General features: G+C 38.1%; 1 long non-coding RNA gene across 2 annotated transcripts; it reads right to left on the bottom strand.

The window, feature by feature from the left end:
* Nucleotides 1-540: 540 nt before the first annotated feature.
* On the bottom strand, nt 541-15,913 carry LOC125168384 (uncharacterized). Of its 2 annotated transcripts, none has more exons than XR_007153118.1 (3): nt 15,757-15,913; nt 15,531-15,679; nt 541-739 (listed from the first exon to the last, which is right to left on the bottom strand). It is a non-coding gene; the product is annotated as an uncharacterized LOC125168384 (long non-coding RNA). The 2 variants fall into 2 exon arrangements; XR_007153119.1 differs by lacking the exon at nt 541-739 and adding an exon at nt 9,090-9,176.
* Between the last annotated feature and the right edge of the window lie 7,129 nt (nt 15,914-23,042).

The raw sequence follows: 23,042 nt of genomic DNA, 5'->3' as shown, positions 1-23,042 counted from the left end.
CATTTTTATCCATCAAGTAATTAACGGCTCTTTAAGTGCATAGCACCATACTAAGAATATACAAAGATGATTCACGTGCATATTCTGCCTCTACAGGGCTCATTGCTTAAGAAGAATGTACATGTACATAATTATAATACAAGTGGGAAAGCTGTACCTGGTTAAGAGTTATGGTTAAAAGGCTCTCTATGTGCTAAGGATATACTTGGATTGAAGCTTGATGGACAGGAAAATTTATGGATGAGAGTGTTAAAGAGGCCATTCCACAGAAATGATTCTGTTTAAACCAATGCAGAAAAGCTCAAAGAATCCCCAGGTTCTAGCGCAGTTAAAATGGTTAGAATAAAATAAGTAATTGCAATTAATTTTGCAAAAACAAGCCAGGTCCCAATAACAAAGGGTATTCAATTTGACATTTATGAGTTTTGATTTTAACTGCAAGTATCATTTTTTTTAAATTTGGTGAAATCTTAAACATGTACTTTCAGATATTATATAAGAATGTAAGAAAGGAATGAGAGAAGAATTTGGAAGACCTATCATAGTTTGTGTGACACTTTGGAAAATAAGCCATGGAAATGGAATGGAGGGGATAGATGAGAGGTATTATAAAAGTGGAATTAATACAACATGTATCCATCATCTTTCAGCAAGCACTCCACCTTCTTCAGGAACTCATTTGAAGTAAAAAAAAAAAAAAATACACCATGCCTTGAAGAATAGTAGATATTCAGAGTTCCTAGGGAGCAAAGAAAAATTTGAAGAATTCTTTTACCAATAGCTTTCAAACAAAAAAGGATATACTAAAGATGATATTGTCTTCACAAGGAGGCAAAAAAACCACATATTTTAAAATAAATATTTTGAAATAAAAGATATAAGAAGATTAATATACCAAAATAAATGTAAAGGAATCAGAACTACAATAAGAAACAAGAAATCCACTCCAGGCCAAAAGAAGGCCAAAAGATGTCAACTTGATCATCAGCTTTTTATTTAGTTACACACCAGATATGTTGAAAAATATTCATGTGGATAAGGAGACTATTCTGATAAATATCCACCAATGATAAACACAGGCTTCTGTACCAAGAACATGTATGATCAATGATCTCACGAGCCAGGCTATGAATTTTAGCATATAATACGTTTTTTATGCTATTTCTTGCATTTTTGTTTAGCACCCAACAAAATAATTTTTTAAAATCTGATTATGATATTAATATATAATTCTTGTATCATAATACATTATTAACTTAGGTTAATATTTTGTACTAGACAAAATGAAGAAAAGGGGATTGTGAATCTAAAAGAAGATATTTACTTACAAAAGAACATAGATTGAAAAGAAAAAAAGTCAAAGTAGGAGCTAATATAATTGCCCCAAAATAAACTCTTCACAAATTAAACATAATGCTTACTTAGTAGAACACCTATTAACTTGTATTGATGGAAGCTGTGACATTAATATTCACAGCCAAATATGCTTTCCATGTAACATGTCTATTCCTTGTGTTTTATGATAACTGAGCATACATATGAGGAAGCTGTTCCTTAAGTATAAGTGGTTAATTGGTGCCAAAGTTACAGGGAAATAACTCTGGAAAGCTTGTATATTGGCAAGGGGACATATATATTCAGTCATTCAGCCTACTTATCCACTGTGAGACCTTGTGAGTACACACACACACACACACACACACACACACACACTCATTTTTTTTTCAGTCCAACATGTCCTATAGATCATAATGCCATGCACTTTTAGTCATTCAGCTTACTCCTCAGTCCTAAGATCATACACATGATCTATATATTATATGTATATATACACACACATACATATATGTATATACATCTATACAAAATACATCTGAAACTATATGTGTCTATAAAGTACATAGTAAAGATTCTCTAAGTCTGATTGTTTAAAAACCTCTTGATCTTAGTGTTAGTCTGAGATCCCAAGAAATCAAAATCCTCACATTGTTAATTAACCATAACTGAAAAAGGCAAAAGATTTATCATGTGATAGTAATATGGACAGTACCCATGTTTTATAGGTCAAAAGCATTAATAATTTGCCTCTCATTGGCTTGGGTCTCCACCTGCTATAAAACCAGACAAAGAATTGGCAGAACCCCGTGTAGCATCCACCTTTTATCCCTGGAGTTTTTAAATTTTGTTTTAATGTTTTTATTTATTTTTGAAGGAGAGAGACACAGAGCATGAGTGGGGAAGAGCAGAGAGAGAGGGAGACACAGAATTTGAAACAGGCTCCAGGCTCTAAGCTGTCAGCACAGAGCCAGATGTGGAGCTAGAGCTCACAAACTGTGAGGTCATGACCTGAGCTGAGGTCGGACGCTTAACCGACTGAGCCACCCAGGCGCCCGTCTCCCTGGAGTTTTTAACACAGAAATAGGCATATCTTCCATGCATTTCTTTGTATGAAACAATACCTCTGTTGTATTGAGAAAAATATTAAACATTCACCATAATTGATTAACTTTATTCCAAAAATCACCTAATGATATCTTGACTCAAGTTGTTTATTAATTACACCCACCATTACAGTTCTGATTGCTGATGAAATAGTCCTTCAATCACTACTGAAAAAAACAGTATTTTATTATGTTAAATACTCACGGCCAGAAACAAATACAACTCAGCATAAAATTATATACACCTTGTGACTAAGTATGATAGTGAGGAAAACTATTTCCCTTCCTTATTGACTTTTAATTATTTTCAGAATAAAATTTAATAATGGCTTTCAGAATCTTAGAAAATAAACTTCTCTACTTTCAAAGGGGGTCTTTTATTCTACCACCAGGCATAAACCAATGCAGGTCCATGTTAACAGTACAGACAAGAATGAAATGGAAGCACTAATCTAACATATGCCTTCCCAGAATGACATAACACAAAAATCAGACTGGGAAAAGCAACAAGAAATTATAAGGAACAAGAACAATTAAATTTTTTTTAAATCAAAAACAAAAAGTTGACAAGATAAATTGCAAAAACTGTTCCTAAAAACTGAATTTCAGTTATCTGAAAGTGAAGGATATAGGAATTTATAACTGATAAAAAGAGATAGCAAGTGCCTATGTTACACCTGGATATTTGCATGTATCTGGCAAGGCTTAGCTATGGAGCAGTTCCTGAGACTCTTTAGTCATCCAAGACTATGCACTGATGTACACTGTGCAAAGTAGATTGAAGAGGTTCCCACTTTCAGTTATCAACCTTATATTAAAATAAATCACAGCAAGAAGAGAAAATGCATAATGCACTTGCTTGAACTGTTTAGCCTGGGAAAGAGAGTGGGGGTGGAGAGGAGTGGGGAGAGAGAACATATGAATACCAAATCATTCTCCACATCTGGAGCAAAGAGATGCCAACTTCAAATATGTCATTACTATCCTTAGCATTACTTCTAGCACTAAGTTTTTCTTTAATTTTTTTTAACGTTTATTTACTTTTGAGACAGAGAGAGACAGAGCATGAATGGGGGAGGGTCAGAGAGAGAGGGGGAGACACAGAATCTGAAACAGCCTCCAGGCTCTGAGCTGTCAGCACACGAGCCGTGAGATCATGACCTGAGCCGAAGTCGGATGCTTAACCGACTGAGCCACCCAGGCACCCCAAGTTTTTCAACACAATAGGGAATGAACATTATGATAACAATCCTTACGGCCCCTAATTTCATGACATTAAGGCAACTCATAATATTTGCAAGGTATATGCAGGTGCTTTTGTCTACATGAAAAAACAAGTCCAAGATGGGCTTTTCTACCTGTGTTTTATTATCCCACAGAGAGGTGATACACAGGATTCTGGAATTATGGCAAATTTACTACCTATACAAATACTGGATATTGCTGTTAATTTTCTCTATTGTTTCTACTAAAAAAAAATTGAAACCCTTTAGGTCCATCCATGTTGTCCCAAATGGCAATGCACAATACACATATATATCCCTCTAGCTAATTACTGAGATACTGATAACCTGCAAAAAAGGTAAGTTGTCCAAGAACCTGAAGCCAAGCATGCCAAAAGAAGAAAATGCTTGCTGAACTAGGATCACTAGATGTAAATGTGCTGAGCAAGAAAGTATGTAAATTGGTTAAATTTTTCATTTTCCTTTCTTTTCCCTCCATGCTGAGAAACCCCCCTGCCCCCCCCCCCCAAAGATTGTGGTCACTAGAGGTTGCATATCCACTAAAAAGCACATTTCAACAATTATACGTCAAAGCTTCCTAGACAAAACACGTGCCATTCTTTGTGGGTATTGATATCTTTGAAATAAGATGTATGCTAACAAACAGTCCATCCTGGTGATCCAAGTTAATTGCATCATTATGTTGTGATAAGGCAATGCAATTAACACATTTCACTGTACAGAGATCTCAGGATGAGTATCCAATTAACTCAGGTCACCAGGCGCTTTGCTTAGGATGGGGCTTTCAGTCTGCTCCCAGGATGACTTCACACAGCTGCCTATCTCCTGAAGTACAAGAAAACTTTTTTAAGAAGGCAGTTTTGAAAAGGTTAGGGTAAAACTGCTGTATCGACTTGATTCAGAATGCACTATGCTGATAAATCTCTTTCAGTATGTCAGAAAAATATTGCTTAAAATGGAGCAGAGTGACTAAAATATGCACAAGTTCATCATATTGTTTTCTATAAATATTTCATTCACTCATAACAAAGCTGAGGATGTTGGAGTTGACTATAGTTTCAAAAATATCAGAAAGCATGGAAATCATATTTGACAAAAGTATATTTAAAATTGAGAAGATTACTGGGATATCATACGCATAGCAACAAGCTGGCATGTAATTTTGGAAAATCTGAATGACCTTTAAATACATGGCAAGGAAACAGTTTTAGATTTATAAAGAAATGTATAACATCATACCAGGATTCTTTAATTCATTGGATAACCCAAATAAAAAAAATACAACTGAGCAAAAACAGCAAAATTATTAACGTCTCTTAGTACCACCCTCTTTAGCTTTTTACACCACCTTTAAGCACTTGTCATATTGCAACATAATTATTTAAGCCTCTTTCACAATAATGTCAATTGCTTAAGAACAGGGAATGTTCACCTTTTCATCCCCGTGATTTTGTTTTTTAACAGCTGTCAGTGCAGAACCTGACTCAGGGTTCCAACCCATGAACCATGAAGTCATGGCCTGAGCTGAAATCAAGAGTAGGGTGCTTAACCAAATGGGCTACCCAGGCATCCATTTATCCCTGTTATTATACAACTGGTTTCCCAATAAACATGTGAATGAACATTGGAAAATGTATGAATAGCACTGTAATACATTCTGTTATTCATTAGGCAATACAGATATTGGTCTTTTGCAGTTATTTGAAAGGAGGCCATCCTTAAATTCATTTAAAGGGGACATAAATAGAATGGCAGCATAATGTTATATTTTACGTGAATGAAACGCCCTCATCCACCATCATGGTATGTGGCCAGTTGGAAAAGCCGTGAAGTGGAACTAAACGTCGTCATTGAAGTTGGTACAGATGCTGGGAAAAACTCCAGACTGATGGACCATACACAACATCCAAACATAAACCAAAGCAACGCACTGGCATTGACATTCCTCATGTGGGAAATAGGATGTCAAATGATATTACATATATCTACATCAACACAATGCCTGCCTCTTCAAGTGTTTTTCAATAATTCCCTGGCCACTGCACTGACATTTAGAGATAGCCTTGGTCTCTAATTTAGACAAGGCCTTGGTTGCAAAGAGGCTGAGATACTGGTCAAAAACGAAGACGAGATTGGTCACTGGAAAGAGCATAGTGATCGAGAAGCTAGACACAACATGGAATAGGATCAGGTCTGCTAAATCAATCAGAAGTTCAATATATAGCATTAAATATAGCAATAGTTTGGCTTGTGGGTTGAAGGACTGAATTTTAAGCCTTAAGTTGTGTTTCTTTTTATATCCTGTTTAAAGTCAGAATTGGTTTCAGAGACAAAACTGTTTCAAACCTGCTAATGGTTGCTGAGCACCCTCTACCTGTCAGCCAAAAAAAAAAGTATGCTATGGTAAATAACTGGGCCAAGTCTAACATTAAGTCTGTCACTTTTATTCCCTACCAGCATATTCAGGCCTTCATTTTGTGCAGCCCTGTTCATGACTTCATGAAGAGAATTTAAATACGAGGGAACTAGACATTTTTAGCCTAGAAATGATTCTGGTTTATCAGGCCATGTTATATATCCTGCTTGCTGGAACCCCCCAGGATTGGTTTTCTATTCCTGTTTGAACTTCACTTATTTGGGACTACCTTCTGGATTTTCTAAATCTAAATCCTTAACTGCTTAAATCTTAGACCCAGCCTGTGTTTTATCTTTGCTTTGGAAACTTGAACACTTAGCTCATGGATTATGGGTAGATGTTTGGACTCTGATTCAGTTCAGTTCTGAGTAATCCTCTTAACTTGATGAAACTCACAACCCTATAGTGGTTGGCAAGATCCCTTCTGCTTCTCACAATCCCATCTTTGAGGAAAGGAGATGGGATGGCCCCCATGGTTTTCCCGCTAAGCGCCCTTGGCTGTGCAACTGCAAGATGAATGACCAGACTCTGATTAGACTTTACTTTAGCCCATGCCCTAAGCCCAGGAACTGTCAGAACAGTGTAAAAGGCCTGTCCTGACTGTTCATGGTGTTACCACAATAGGTCACCTCTCAAATGATAAATAATATTTACGCAGAGTGCCAAAGCAAGAGAGATCACTGCAACTGCATACATTCTCCTCCTTCTCCTCCTCCCCCTTCTTCCCCTCCTTCTTCTTCTTCCTCTTCTTCGTCTACTATTTAAAGGCTTAATCTGTGCATCCCGATGGCAGCGATTACCAAGCATGGGTACATGACACTTCTGTATTCTGCTTGCAGAGAAGTGACAAACCAGTGTTCACGTAGACTGCACAGCCAGGAATGTAGATGTATCCTGGAAATGAGGAGGTGAACACTGCAGACAGAAAAGTTACAGAAAGGGAATGCTGGTGAGGCCCTCTCCCCTCCACCCTCTGAGAAAATGGCTTTCTCAGATGACAATAGAGAGTCAAGAAAAATATCGAGAGAGTATTGAGCTTTAAAGGCAACATCACAAAAGACACTCAAAACCACAGCTTTTGAACATCAGCCTGCTTTTATAAACTATATTCAAATGACATTAACAATAATTTTACTTATGCTCACGATGAAGATGCTTGAGGCCTATTTTAACAACTTTCTTGGTTTCTTTTGTTTCAATGAGTTGTATAGTCAACTATAGAAATTTAGTTGCTATGTTCAGGTCTATTTTTAAATGCCCCTCAAAAATTAATAATAATTGACCTGGAAAATAGTGTTACACATATTGGACAAGAGAAGTCAAAGTGATTTTTATTCTCAGTAATCTCTTGATGTAAGTTCTGGGAAGTTAGAATCCCCAAGGTTGAACTGACATTTAATATTGCAAAATGACCAGTTGTCAAGGAGAATGTGTTGACCTTTTTAATTTCTGTTGTTTTTAAGTGAAAACAGTTTATAAATATTGCATCTTCCTTAAACGTTTTAAACTACATTACATTAAACAATAAATAAAATCTACATTTAGTATCAATTAGTCAAGGAATGTTATAAGGAAGAAAACTCTACCACACCATGGGATTTGATTAAGTTACCCACAGTTGACATGCTTTCGCAATCTGAAACCTGCCCCTGGTATTTTACAACAATTCTGAAAACATTGTAGAAATTCCACAGTTTAAGAGTCTCAAAGGATGGTAATATACAAACAGTATTTTAGTCACTTAGTTATTTAGCAGTCCAAAAGGTAGCTCCTGCCCTGGAGCCCAAAACCTTCTTGGAATGCTAGAGCAGTACGCCAATAGTGATGTCTGATATTTAAATGAACACATGAACAAATTAGTTGATTAATGCATGGAAACCTCATGAAATTTTTCTAAAACTTTCTTTTCCTTTTGTGATGTGGCAGAAAAAGAAGTTCTCTCAATTAGGCTCTATTTCCCATGGCTATAATGATCTTAAGAATTAAAACTCACATACATATGCACTTCACCTTCTAAGCATAATTTCAAAATTGGGCCATACGTAGTTAGTGTATTTTCCTTGGCCAAATAAATCCACAGCAAAAATTGTTCTGAGGTTAGCAGGGGGGGGGGGGCTTAAAAGAACTTCTTAGACAATGTCTCCATCTGACAGAGAGGAAATCTGATGGAAAGGAAATAGGTCCAGCTGTGCTGAAGGACTCTAGTGGGAAGGTTACATTTAGGACTTTATCTTCCCAATTCTGGGATAATGTTCCTACCATATAAGGATACTTAACAGCCTAATTAAGTGTCTAACTTTTTAAAGGAGGCTCAGATTTTAATATGGTTACAGATAATCATGTATATAAATCTGTTATAACCCCTAGCATATGAAAACAGGATGAATTTTAACCAGATGTGGGAATTATGTCTGGGGTGATAGGTCTTAAAGTGTGGATTATGTGTACATTTGGAATTCACTTTGGGGAGCCATTAGAGCTAAAGACATCCATAGTTATCTTCCAGAGTAACCAGCACTGCAATCTAAGGGAGAGGGCTGAATATGGGCCTTTCAAGAAAGATAGAATATAAGAGCCTTGAAAAAGAGGAACATCAAATACAATGACAGATTCGCAAATGATGGGTTTCCATTTTGTAATTAATTAAACCTGGTTTTTTTGTTTGTTTTTTTGAGAGAGAGAGAGGAGGAGGGGGTGCACACAAGTGGTAGAGGGAGAGAGAATGAATCCCAAGCAGGCTCCACAGTCAGCATAGAGTCCGATGCAGGGCTCTATCTCACAACCCTGAAATCATGGCCTGAGGTGAAATCAAGAGTTGGACGCTTAACTGACTGAGCCACCAGGTGCCCCTTAGAGTCTCCATTTACAATGTGCTGTATTCTAATTCATCTGGAAATGTTTGTATGGCTTACTCCAGGAAAACAATAGCAAAATTTAATTACACAGGAAGAGAAAGATGCTCCTGCCTTTTCTCTGTGTTGACACCTCCATGCATGGAAGATCTTCTCTCTGACCTCCAACACCCCAGATTTTTCTGCAGCTCTGAGGCTCACAGATGTCCTTAACATTGAGTCCCTAAATTCAGAAGGGGTAATGAACTATAAATAAGAATTCTTCCACACGGTTTATTAAGTCCATTGCAACAATAACAATTAGAACTAATATTTTCTGGCATCATTTGATTTTTGACACCTTTGTATCTGAAATAATGCCTTAAAATCCACAAATCTAAAATCACACTGAACATGGGTAGTAACAAAGCTGGATTTAAGTAAGCAGCAGGGTAGGAAGTACCTATGCAATTCATACTAGCAAATGAATTGCATTTGAATGGCAAATAAAGACATGAATCACCTCCTTGCCTAAAGCTGTTCATTCTTTGGAGCATGATTAGCACAACAGAAAAAAGAACAGTCATTGTGTTTGCTCATGTTACACCCAAGAGTGATAGCTAACAGAAAACATTACTGAAACATTTGGTGATGATGCATTTACATTGACAAATCTATAAAATCCCATCTGTAGCTTGCCAATAGCTTATAAACCTAGATCAAGCTTTGATCAATAGCAGCAAGTGGTTATCTTGGAAAAAACGTACTTTGCTTTTTTTCATTTTTGGATTCTGTTGTTAAGGTGATTTACTGATTGAATTTTAGATCTCATGTACAAAGACTGAAGATTATTAGCATTCTTTGAATATAAATGAATACTTTGTTATGGGATTCAATTTCTCTCTGAATTTTAATTTTGAAGATGTTCTGGGTTTTGTTTTGTTCATATTAATAATCACAATTTTAATAAATTTCATGTTCCCATGGAAGCACTGCAAACTTGGAAAAAGAAACAAACGTAGTTCGATATATAAACTATAAAGTTTCAGTTCTGTGACCACATGGAGATCATAGTATACCAGAGAGAGGTCTCCCATGTAAATCAATGTCATTGCTCTTTTAGTCCATCAAAGGGTGGCTATGATGAAAATATATTTACTGAATATATGACTTTTCCCTTCCTGGTGACAACCCCTCCTGATCAACCCTATCACCTGGCACCCAAGTATATTAAGTCGCCTTTACCTGTACCCATGTGAGACCACTAACTGAGCTTCTTGCTTGGACATAAAAATAAACACAAGACTTGCCAGTTTTTCCCCAAATAAAAAAAAATATAGACTATCAGGAAGAATTCACAAAGAGAATGGAAACAGTCTGCTCTCTTGGGTTAATCTTTAAAGCAGAATCTATTTTCAGCTTCCAGAAAGCAGACATTAAACTACACCTTACCTTTTCCACAAGTTCTATCCTCCCATAACCACATTTTATGAATGGAATAACATGACATATAAAATAGAATGTCCCAGTTAAGGTTGATTAAAGAAGACCGTCGGGAATTCATAAGATGAAAATGCTAATATTAACAGATCACTAAAATAGTAGTTCCATTAAGACTGTGCATTTCTGAGTTTCATTTACCCTCAGTGTAAGCATATTTACTAGCAGAAGATATTTAGCATTGTGCAAATAATTGTTTTGTGTTTCATCAGAACTATTTCTACTGTAAACTAACTTTAACTGTGCAATATAGGACAACTTCGTCTTTTTCTTAGGTAGGGATAAATGGTCAGAGAGATTTAGCTAACACTCCTTCAAGGGAGAAGATGAATTGTAAGGGGATGTGTATCTCTATCTTAAGATCAAAATATTGGAGCAAGAAAAGATTTGCAATTTTTCAACTTGTGATCCCAATATCTATTGAACAATTCTGAGAGGAAGGTGGTTGACTCTAGATGTTCAATTTATATAAAATCTCTTTTTTAAAAAATCAGATTCTTTAACTCTAATTAGCAGATAAAAAGTAGAATCCAACCACATGATGTTTCATATAGCTAAGAATAGACTTCTCAAAACATCAAAACTCAAATACAAAATTCAAAATAAAGCCAACATTTATAGCCTACAGTTCACTTGCACAGTGACAATTTGTGTGAATGTTGTGGAGATATTTTTTTTGTTTCATCTTATAGTTTTTCTTTAATCTAAAAACTACACTTTTCAAAATAAGAAAATTCTGGGATATCTTTCTAAGAGATTGGTCAATTCTTTTTTGTTTTCCCCCTGCTAAGCAGTAATATTTTAATTTTGTGATAACATATAATGAAGAAAGGATATAAAAATATCATACTGATATTCTAAGAGTCCCCTACCCCTCAAATCTTGCATTGTCCTCTTAGAGTTTGAGGGGATCTAGCCTTTTGAGTTGATGTAATAAGATGAACAGAATATGCCTTAGAAAATTGATGTTTATTCAGATTGGATAGGTCCTCATATTATTCAGTCCTCAGAAATTCAGCAGGTATTTCTAACAGAGGTTTACAAAAGATTTTTCAACGTTTTTTTTTTTTTTTTTTTTGGGACAGAGAGAGACAGAGCAATGAAGGGGGGATGGGCAGAGAGAGAGGGAGACACAGAATCGGAAACAGGCTCCAGGCTCTGAGCCATCAGCCCAGAGCCTGATGCGGGGCTCGAACTCACGGAGCGCGAGATCGTGACCTGAGCTGAAGTCGGACGCTTAACCGACTGCGCCACCCAGGCGCCCCTTTTTTTTTTTTAATTTTTTTCAACGTTTTTTAAATTCATCTAACAGAGGTTTAAAGCAATCTCACTTTAAAGTGATCTCTCCCTTCTAAAATTTCAATCCAGAGAGACATTTTATTTATTTATTTTTAATGTTTATTTTTGAGAGAGAGAGAGACAGAGCATGTGAACAGGGGAGGCACACACACACAGAGAGACAAAGAATCTGAAGCAGGCTCCAGGCTCTGAACTGTCAGCACAGGGCCTGATGCAGGGCTCAAACTTACGAATGGTGAGATCATGACCTGAGCCGAAATGGGACGCTTAACCAACTGAGCCATCCAGGCGCTCCCCGAAGGACATTTTAAAACAAGTGTAAGTTGAAGACCTGATGTCCTGATGGTCAGACATATAAATTACTATCATTTTATACTATTAGGTAAATTCTATAATTTTATCTCTTTTCAAAGACACTGTTCAGTTTCCTGAACTTTTTCCAGAGATACTTTATCTTCAGTAGTGACCTCAGTACTTTGGCAATGGCGAGAGCTCCAAAAACATTTGAGTGGAATTAAATAGGTTGCTTCCCATTTGCTTTTTAAAATACATTCCACCAATTGTTCTTTTGTTCTAACATTGTACCAAATATAAGCCATATGCTAATACAAATTCTGACACCATGAAATCTAGGAGAAATCATATTAAAGTAATTTGAGGAATTGGTAGGTTTTTAAAGAACTTATTTAAAATAGAGCCTTCTAGAACTTTCAGTTATTTTTCACTGGAAAATGTTGATCTCTATATTTTCTCAGTTCAGCTTCTTGAGACTGTAGAGAAACCCTGTCTGCCTCTAAACATAACCTCTAGAAAAACATCAAGTGGGAAATCATTGAGCTCTGCCATAGCATTTGCTTTTTATGTGGTTCATTTTATGGGAGCACCTGTTCATGTAGATAAATGATGTCAAACTTGGATTCCGGCCTAAAAGATAGTGACTTCAGCACAGGGAGCCAAGCAGGAGTTGGACCCGCATGCAGTAGGCCAGTCCATCCAGCCTCTGTAATCAGGTCCTAAGGGCCCACGTTTGCAGCAGCTGGTTAGACCTCCCACATGTCTGCTCACCCTGCTTACTGTGGAAGGCTGCATTTATAAACCCAAACTCTGCACATCCATCTCTGGCCACAGATGAAAATAGGTCCTCTAGTCTATATTCATTGCTTGGCAATTAAAGAGTCTATTTGAGGGGTGCCTGGGTGGCTCAGGCAGTTAAGTGTCTGACTTTGGCTCAGGTCATGATCGTATGGTCTGTGAGTTTGAGCCCCGCATCAGGTTCTGTGCTGACAGCACAGAGCCTGCTTCAGATCCTCTGCCCACAACCACCACTGCCCCCCTTGCCCCACCCCTTCCCTGCTTGTGTGAGCGCTCTCTCACTCTCTCTCTCACAATAAACAAACGTTAAAAGAAGAATGTGTTTGAAGGGACATGGTCTTCTGTACATACTTTAAAGAGGGCCGGTTACCACAAGGATACACACACAACAGGTTTTGTCTACTTTCACCTGTTGCCAACTCTACAATGAAGGGGATATTTCTGAATTAAAAAGCACCAGCATAGAGAGAATGGTTCAAAACCACACAACTTATTTTCTGTCAAACTATACAAACTATGCTTTGGAGCACATCTTCATCAGCCTAAAGTTGAAACAAAGTGTTAATTTGGGGTAGCAATCAGTTCTGCTAGAAATAAAAATCCTTTCCAGAACTGGTTTAGTTTCCAAGTAAATACTGACTTTATGAAAACGAATATACACTGTAAACACTTTATAGTCTACAAATCACTTTCATAATTTTGGTTCAGTAGTACCAAATTTTACTGATGTGGAAAATACTCTGGCATATATAGTTATGTGGAAAAGCCAAGGGCAAAAACTGCTTGACATGTGGTCATTTTTGAGGAAACGATAGTAAATATTTATAAGTATATGTAATAGTTTGATAGAATCCAAGAATCTGTGAAAGTGGTTGCCTCCTGGAGGGGAAACCACATGGCTGGGAACGAGTACATTCTTTGGAACTCATTGTATTCTGTATTTTGTGTTTTTATTATAAGAAAAAAAAAGTAAGAATACATTTAAGTCTTATTAATGCCACGAAACTATAGTGTTAATGGAAAATTATATTGTTTGTTGTTATCAGGGTCTTAGCATTACTTCCTTCAATCCTCTGAAATTTGGATTAACTCTCCATTCACATGGTGAGGGGGTTATCGAGTATAGGCTCATGCTATTTAATTGTTCAATAGTAAGGAAGGAGCTGGGGTTTTCTATTAGCTTCAAACCCTTTTCTGCAGAGGTCAGAGACACCTTACTCTGTTTGGGTAATGAGGGGCTTATCTTGAGCCAGTGAGATTGGCAGTGAGGAAGCACTGTCCACACCATCTACGTAAGTTTCTGTACAGACTATAGTCAATAAGTTGGTCATTCTCCTAGATCATCATGTGCAGTCATTTGTAAGGGGAGGTTTTTATCCCACAGAATCCAAAGCAGCAGACAGCTCATTTCTTCTGCATTGCTGAATCACAGTCTACACAGAATGCTGAAGGAAGGCTGGTAGTGTTCCCCCAGCTTTATGTAGCTGGCCAGTATGGGTGACAGGAGGCTTTGCTACTCCTGCATCTCTGCTTACCCCTTCCCACCCACCCAAAACCCCAACATATGACAGTGGACCATTTCTAAACTCTTCAGGAGTGGAGGCAATATTGTCTGACTCACACGTTATTCACTTTTCAACATTACCCCTCTGGCATAAATTCTCTTCCGGGCTTCCCTTAATTCTCCCCTTCTGATTATCAAGATTCTTTCCTTATGGATTACATCATATGTTCTAGAGAAAATGTGCATAATTCTGGCCATCTAGGGAGGTTACCAAGTAGAAAGAAGTGTGAAGAATAAACTGGCAAAATTTTTGTATTGCCAGTTATTATCTCCCTACATGTAGATGAAGACACTGAGATATGTTAAATAATTGAACCAAAGTAACAGTTACTGGAACAGGAGTCCAACTGGTCTGAAAGGTTAACTTGCTTCAAGTTAACACCCTCCTATCTTGCTGACCTAAGTGCCTTGGTCCGTAGCAGAGAGAACACTCACCTCGAGGATTGAGGAACCAAACCTCTCCCAGGCCACAGAGGCCAACAAGTCTGTTTGTGGCTGCCTCAGTTTTTTGATTAGCCTAGCAATTTCTTGAGCAAAAGATTTCTTCTTTTCTTTTAGGTCACACAAGTGATTTTACTAACCTCCTCTGTGTATCTGAGGACCTTGCCCTCCTTTGCAGATAGAAGAGAGTGTTCCTGCACATCATGAAACAAAAAATGGACCCCCTCATGCAACCCCAGAAGTGGAGATAATGTCCTCAGCTGCCACCGTATAGTCTACATGTGATGAAGAAATGTTACAGACCACTGCACACTCCTCACTGATTAACTACCCTAAACTCTCTTAAAACCCTCTGAACCAGGCGGAAGCCTCAGAGGGGGCTTCTGGACAAGAATCTGCCTTATCCCCAGGTGGTGGCTTCTTGCATAAAGCTTGGATTCCTTTCCAATCAAAACTCTTGTCTTGAGCCTTTTGAGCAATGGGTCGCTGATGTTGGGTGCTCCTATTTTGGGAGAAGCTCAAAACAGAGATATCTAACTCCAGCATTCAGCTTTGAAACATTAGGTTTTACATTATTTTATCCAATTCTCAAGACAAACCCACACAATAGTACTTTTCTATTGCCACCACAACAAACTACCACAAATTATAAAAACTTAAAACAACATTACAGCTTAAAACAACAAAAATTCATTAGCTTACATTTCTGGAGGTCGCAAGTCCAGAATGGGTCTCACGGGGCTAAAAATCAAGTATCGGCAGGGCTGTGCTCCTTTTGGAAGTTCTGAGGAGAATCTGTTCCCTTGCTGTTCCCATTTTTTGGCTTGTGGCTCCTTCCTCCGACCTCAAAGCTAAAAACGGAAACTCAAGTCTTTCTCACACCTGGTCACATCGATACTAACCCACATTTAAGTATGCTTGTACTTACATTGGGTTCACCTGGATCATCCAGGTTGATCTCCTTAAGTACAGTTGATTGCATCTTTAATCCCAACTGAAACTTTAATTCACTCTTACCATAGAACATAACAATTCAAAGGTTTGGGGGGATTAGGAAGTAAATTTCTGTTTTTAAAATGTTTATTTTTGGGGGAGAGAGAGAGAGAGAGAGAGAGAGAGAGAGAGAGAGAGAGAGAGAGAGAGAGAGACGTAGAGAACACAAGCAGGGGAGAGGCAGAGAGAGGAGACACAGAATCTGAAGCAGGCTCCAGGTTCTGAGCTGTCAGCACAGAGCCCAATGCGGGGCTGGAACTCACGAGCTGTGACATCATGACCTGAGCAGATTTCAGAGGATTAAACAACTGAGCCATCCAGGCACCCCAGGAAGTAAATATCTTTAAGGGTCATTTATTCTGTCTAGTAAAAATAGGAATGGTTATCTTCATTAACACATTTGAAAAGTGAGGCTTAAAGAAGCTATGCCATTTGCCTAATTTACATAGCTAATAAGTTAAAATATTGGGAGTGCTTCTACTCACTTTGCCTGCCTGAGATCTTCTGTATCTCTCAGGGTTCTGGCAGGAAAGAGATGGGAGGTTCAAGTTGGATAGTTTAAGAAGAGTATAACAAAATAATTACTTTTAAAGTGTGGCTGTTTTCATTTAGCCAGGTTCATTTATCACATTTTTTTAATCCATTCATCTGTCACTGGACACAGGTTGTTTCCGTACCTTGGCTATTGTAAATAATTCCTTTCTGATGGTTTATTGTTAGTGTATAAAAACACAGATTTTGCTAAATGAATAAACCAGTCACAGAAAGATAAATAGGAGGTATCTAAAACAATGGAACTCACAGAAGCGAAGAATACAATAGTGGTTTCCAGGGGCTGGGAGATGGGGAAAATGAGGAATTTTTCAATGTACATAAAGTCTCAGTTATACTGATTAATAAGTTCTAGAGGTCTGCTGCACAACAGAGTACTTAGAGTTAACAATATGGTTTTGTGCACTTCAAAATTTGCTAAGGTAGATTTCATGTTAAGTGTACTTAAAAAATAAAAGGGAAATTCTAAAAGGTGGTTATGCCTATTACCTTGATTGTGGTGATGGTATCATGGCTGTATGCACATGTCCAAACTCATCAAATTGTATACATTAAATATGTGCACTTCTTTGTATATCGATTATATCTCAATAAAACTATATTTAAAAACATGTGGGCAGGTATAGGGAAATTCTAAGGGATAATGCCTTACCTGGGAACTGGTATAAAGGTTCTTTCTGTTACTACTCTTAATGCGTAAAGGGAGGAAGAGTATGATCAGAACAGTATGTAAAAAGGGACCTATAGAGGCAGGCTGGCAGGAGTGGAGATCTTTCGTTATAGGAAACAGCTGGCCAGTGGTGACTCCTCAGAGGAAAAGAATGGGGTAGGGAATTAAGGGCCCTGGCTTCTGTTTTCTCTCTCCCAGGAGACTCCTCCCTGTGCTCTACATTCAAGAATCTGGCCACAAGACAGAGGCTATTGAAGACATCTGATGAGTCCAAATAGGTCCACCTCTGTGGATAGCAGGGTAGATAAGGGCAGAAAAAAAGGATCTGGAGGAACAAAAGAGGACACATTGGAAGAATGAGAGGATCAGTTTCACTTCAAATGCCTTGCCCATCCCCCAGGCAAGCACAGCGCCAAAATACCAGCAAAAGTGAACACTAGCAAAGTGAATTCAACAGCACATTAAATGGTCCATACACCATTTAATAAAATACAGTAAGTGTTTATAACCCTTTCAATCTCATTACCATTCTGTTATCTTTAAGTATGAAATGATGAACCATTTAATATGAATCTTAGAATTATTTGAAGATATTTATGTCAAGATACTAGGATGCAAAATTTTTCCTTTCAGATGTATTTTCGAGACATCAGGAAGGCATCGGAGCTACTTGAAGGCTTTTTGAGAGACCGGTTCACCTGTGTCTCTCAGCTGCCTCTTTACCACATTTTCTTTTATTGTCAGTTGTTCCTTTAGCTGCATTTGAAAGGAAGATCAAGTTTCCTTGAATGACCATCTTATTCATATCACAGCTTAACCTTTTAACTTTGGTTCTAGTATGCATTCACGGTTTGATACCTTCAAAATAAACTCATATCTATGTACTCTAGATTTTTTTTGTCCTTTGACCACTTTCCAATTTGTTATTCAATGTCAAATCATTACAGAGCTTTGACTTAGACCGTCAGTCTGCAATGCACTTCCAGACACAAGAAAGAGAGGCTTCTGTAGCCAAATTCCCGCCTTTCACTACTTTTAACTCTGCCACCGCTCTCCACAGGAGAGTGAGCTAATGGAGCAAAGATCAACAAATCTAGGCAAGGAAATAGAAGTGAAGGAGGGAAGAACAGGTCATTTATTTTTGTGTCATGTCCATGACAGGGGAACCTAGGAGAAGACATTATACCGAGTTTAGCCCGGGGAAAGGAAAGAGGAGATGTGGACTGGGGCTAAATAATCTTCGAAAGAGAGATCACTAAAGAAAATGAACTCAGCTTCCTGAGGTATATTCCCAGGGCTCTGGAGAGAAATCCGGAGCCACCTACTCTTTAGCATGTAACTTGAAATAGAATTTAAAGTAAGTATAACAATTCCTGTTTATTTTAGAGTTAACAAATATGCTAAATACTTTATGCTGAAAAACAGCATAAAAATTTCCAGTGTGATGGAAGTACTACATTGTCACCTCTTAATCAAGACTCCAGCTTCTAAAAGCATTTTTCCTGTCCAGTGACCCTGTGTCAGTTTCAGTATTTTTACACCATTAAGCCCTAAACCTGAAATTTGCCACCTGATGAATACAAAATCTTTCATTTAGCTGTACATTTAGGTTTGTCTTTTCAAACAATAGCTTGTCTAACTAAAGAAGAACTGCTTTGCTGATTTGGAACTAAACTCAGTTTCGACTTTTGCCTAGTAAGGAGGGGTTTTTTTGGTTGTTGTTTTTTGTTTGCTTGTTTTCTTTCTATGTGAGACATCTTTTTAACCAGGAGGAATCTGGCAATCAACAGAGTGTGTAGTTCTGTGTCTTCCAACTTATGTTCAGAGACCTACACAAATTGGGCCAAACAATAGAGTCATGAGCTAATTGGATGGAAATTTCTATATGATCCCTTAGATTACAATGCTTTATGAGCAAGGGAAGAAATTATCAGATCGTATCTAATCAGAAAGTGCGAGTTGTGTGCTAAAAATTAAGGCCTTTTTCTCCTTTTCCAACTCCTATGCAACTCAGAGACACACACACACTTTTTGCAACATACATTGAAGAACACGTGTTTTATACGTATATACTGAATGCATTTTTGTAGGAGGTAAATCATCCTGAAAGTTTATCAGAAACAAAGAATCCAGTAACTTAAAAATACAGCAGGTAGTAACTTCCCTTCTGTGCACCTTCTGGTCTCTCAGCCCCCACCCCCACCCCCAGGGTCAGCAGCCAAGGAAGGAACAAGGGAAGAAGGGAAGGGAACAGTGAAACCAAGCTAACTGAAGCAAGAGAGAAAAGGCAGGCCAGACATAGAGGCTGAAAAGATACCTAATATTGATCTTTGAGCAATTTACGTATAGTCACCAAGAGCTCTCTGCAATTTGTTTGAAAACTCAAAATTCAAAATGACATGAGTATTCTAACACAGATGGCGCAGAGTTTATGGGATACAGAGTAAGGATTAGTGATTGGGGGAGCGCCTGGGTGGCTCAGTCGGTTAAGCGTCCGACTTTGGCTCAGGTCATGATCTTATGGTTGGTGAGTTCGAGTTCTGCATCAGGGCCCTCAGCTGATAGCTCCAAGCCTGGAGCTTGCTTCAGATTCTCTACCTCTCCCCAGCTCATGCTCCTTCTCTCTCTCTCTCTAAAAAAAAAAAAAAAGAATGAGTGAATAACCAAGAGCCAGTCCAAAGAAAGCTAGTGTTGACACTCAAACTAGAGCAAGAAAGAGACAGGAACATTTACCACAAGCTGCCTAAGGCTTTCACCAATTCTCAGATGTAGACAGGTTTGCAGACTATCAGAACCAAACTGTGTGTCCTTTATAATTTATTATTGTTTATGCATGTGTAAGCTGTTACAGGAATTATGAGTAATTCATTTTTCAGGTAGGTTAAACAGGTTTTGAGTAAATCTTTTGTTCTCATTTTAAGTTCTGAGTTAAAGATCCCTCTCTTCCACCGTTAAAACAGTAGGTCTATCTGAGCTGAAGTGACTCAAAAGCATGTTGCAGACAATACTCCTACAGTATTCAGAATGGACAGAACGAGTTAGTAACACCTGCCTCGCAAGACTTGCAACTGTCTGGGGATGCTATTGATAAAAGCCACTTGGAGCTCAGGTCTTCCCGGAGTGGTTTTGCTCATAATAGCTCTGAAAAACACTGCCAGTATCTTCTCTCCTCATTAAAAGTGCATTGCATGTTTACAGCTACCAATGATTACTTTAAGCCTATTTCTCTATATAGGCACACCTTAGAGATATTGCAGGCTTGGTTCCAGACTACTATAAGGAAGTGAATTTTGCAATAAAGCAAGTCAAAAAAACTTATTGGTTTCCCAGTGCATATAAAAGTTACATCTACACTATACTGTCATCTATTAAGTCTGCAATAGCATTGTGTCTAAGAAAACAATGGGCATACCTTAATTAAAAAGTACTTTATTGCTCAAACAGGCTAACCATCATCTGAACTTTCACTGAGTTATAATCTCTTTGCTGGTAGAGGGTCTTGCCTTGATGCTGATGGCTGCTGACTGGTCAGGATGGTGGTTGCTGAAGGTTGGGGTGACTGTGGCAATTTCTCAAAATGAAATGGCAATGAGTTTGCTGCATTAATTGATTTCCTTCTTTCACCAAGGATTTCTCTGTAACATGGGATGCTGTGTGATAGCATTTTACCCACAGTAGAACTTTCAGAATTAGAGTGAATCTTCTCAAATGCTGCCACTGCTTTATCAACTGAATTTATGTCATATTCTAAATCCTTCACTGGCATTTCCACAGTCTTCACGGCATTTTACCAGGAGTAGATTCCATCACAAGAAACCACTTTCTTTGCTTATCTATAACAAGCAACTCTTCTTCCACTCAAGTTTTATCCTGCGATCACAGCAGTTCATTCCTATCTCAGATTCCACTTTTAACTCTAGTTCTCCCACTGTTTCCACCACCTCTGAAGTGATCTCCTCCTGTGAAGTCTTGAACCCCTCATAGTCATCCGTGAGTGTTGGAGTCGACTTCTTCTAAACTCCTGTTAGTGTTGATATTTTGACCTCTTCCCACGAATCACAGATGTTGTTAATGGTATGTAAAATGGTAAGCCTTTCTAGAAAGTTTTTATTTTGCTTTGCCCAGAACCATCAGAGCAATCACTATTTATGGTAGCTATAGCCTTATGAAATGCATCTCTTAAATAATAAGACTTGAAAGTCTAAATGACTCCTTGATCCTTGGGCTGCAGAATGGATTTTCTTAGCAGGCATGAAAACAATCTCATTGTAAGTCTCCATCAGAGCTCTTGAGTGACCAGGGGCATTGTCAATGAGCAGTTATATTTTGAAAGGAATCTTTTTTCTGAGTAGTAGATCTCAAAAGTGGGCTTAAAACACTCAGCAAACTGTGTTATAAATAGATGTGCTGTCATCCAGGCTTTCTTGTTCCATTTATAGAGTACAACCAAAATAGATTTAGCATAATTCTTAAGGGCCCTCAGATTTTTGGAATAGGTAATGAGTATTGGGTTCAAATGAAAGTCATCAGCTGCATTAGCCCATAACAAGAGAGTCAGCCTGTCCCTTGAAGATTTGAAGCCATGCATTGATTTCTTTTCTCTATCTATGAAGTGCTTAATAGCACCTTATTCCAATAGAAGGCTGTTCCAACTACATTGAAAATCTATTGTTGAGTGTAGCCATCTTCATTAATTACCTGAGCTACATCTTCTGGATAACTTACACACCTTTGACAGCAGCACTTGCATTTTTATGTTACAAAGATGGCTTCTTTCTTTAAATCTCATGAACCAACCTCTGCTAACTGCAAACTTTTCTTCTGCAGTTTCCCCACCTCTCTCAACCTTCATAGAATTGAAGAGAGGTAAGGCCTTACTGCAGATTAGGCTTCAGCTCAAGGGAATGTTGTAGCTGGTGGGATCTTCTATCCAGACCACTAAAACTTTCTCATATTAGCAATAAGGCTGCTTTGCCTTCTTATCATTTGTGTGTTCACAGAATAGAACTTTTAATTTCCTTTGCATCCACATCTTGATTCATTGTTTGGCACAAGAGTCTTAGCTTTTAGTCTGGCTTTGCTTCTTCTTCTTTTTTTTTTTTTAATGTTTATTTATTCTTGAGACAGAGACAGACCGTGAACAGGGGAGGGGCAGAGAGAAAGAGGGAGAGAGAATCTGAAACAGGCTCCAGGCTCTCAGCTGTCAGCACAGAGCCCGACGCAGGGCTCGAACCCACGAACTGTGAGATCATGACCTGAGCCGAAGTCGGACGCTTAACCTACTGAGCCACCCAGGCATCCCAGTCTGGCTCTGCTTCTAACATGCCTTACTCATTAAGTTTAATCATTTTTATCTTTTGATTGAAAGTGAGAAACATGTGACTCGAGGTCATTGTAGGGTTATTAATTGACCTAATTTCAATATTGTTGTTTCTCAGGCATAGGGAGGCCCAAGAACAAGGAGAGTGATGAGGGAATTGTCAGTTGGTGGAACATTTGTTATAAACATTTATTGATTAAGTTTGCCATATGGGCATAGTTTGTGGCACGCTAAAACAATTTCAAAGCTAACATCAAAGATCACTGATTACAGATCACCACAACAAATATAGTAATAATGAAAAATCTGGAAATATCACAAGAATTACCAAAATATGAAACAGAGACACAGATCAGCAAATTTTGGAAAAATGGCACCAATAGGCTTGCTGAGTGCACGGTTGCCACAAACTTCCCATGTGTAAAAAGTATAGTCTCGGGGCACCTGGGTGTCTCAGTCTGTTGAACATCTGACTTTGGCTCAAGTCATGATCTCACGCCTCGTGAATTCAAGCTCTGCGTCAGGCTCTGTGCTGACAGCTCAGAGCCTGGACCCTGCTTCTGATTCTGTGTCTCCTTTTCTCTCTGCCCCTAACCCACTCACATTCTGTCTCTGTCTCTCTCAAAAATAAATAAACATTAAAAAAATATTAAAAAAATAAAAAAAATACAGTCTCTGC

This window comes from Prionailurus viverrinus, chromosome B3 (genome assembly GCF_022837055.1).
Source record: "Prionailurus viverrinus isolate Anna chromosome B3, UM_Priviv_1.0, whole genome shotgun sequence".
NCBI classification, from domain to species: domain Eukaryota; kingdom Metazoa; phylum Chordata; class Mammalia; order Carnivora; family Felidae; genus Prionailurus; species Prionailurus viverrinus.
This window is presented reverse-complemented; position numbering and strand designations above follow the sequence as displayed.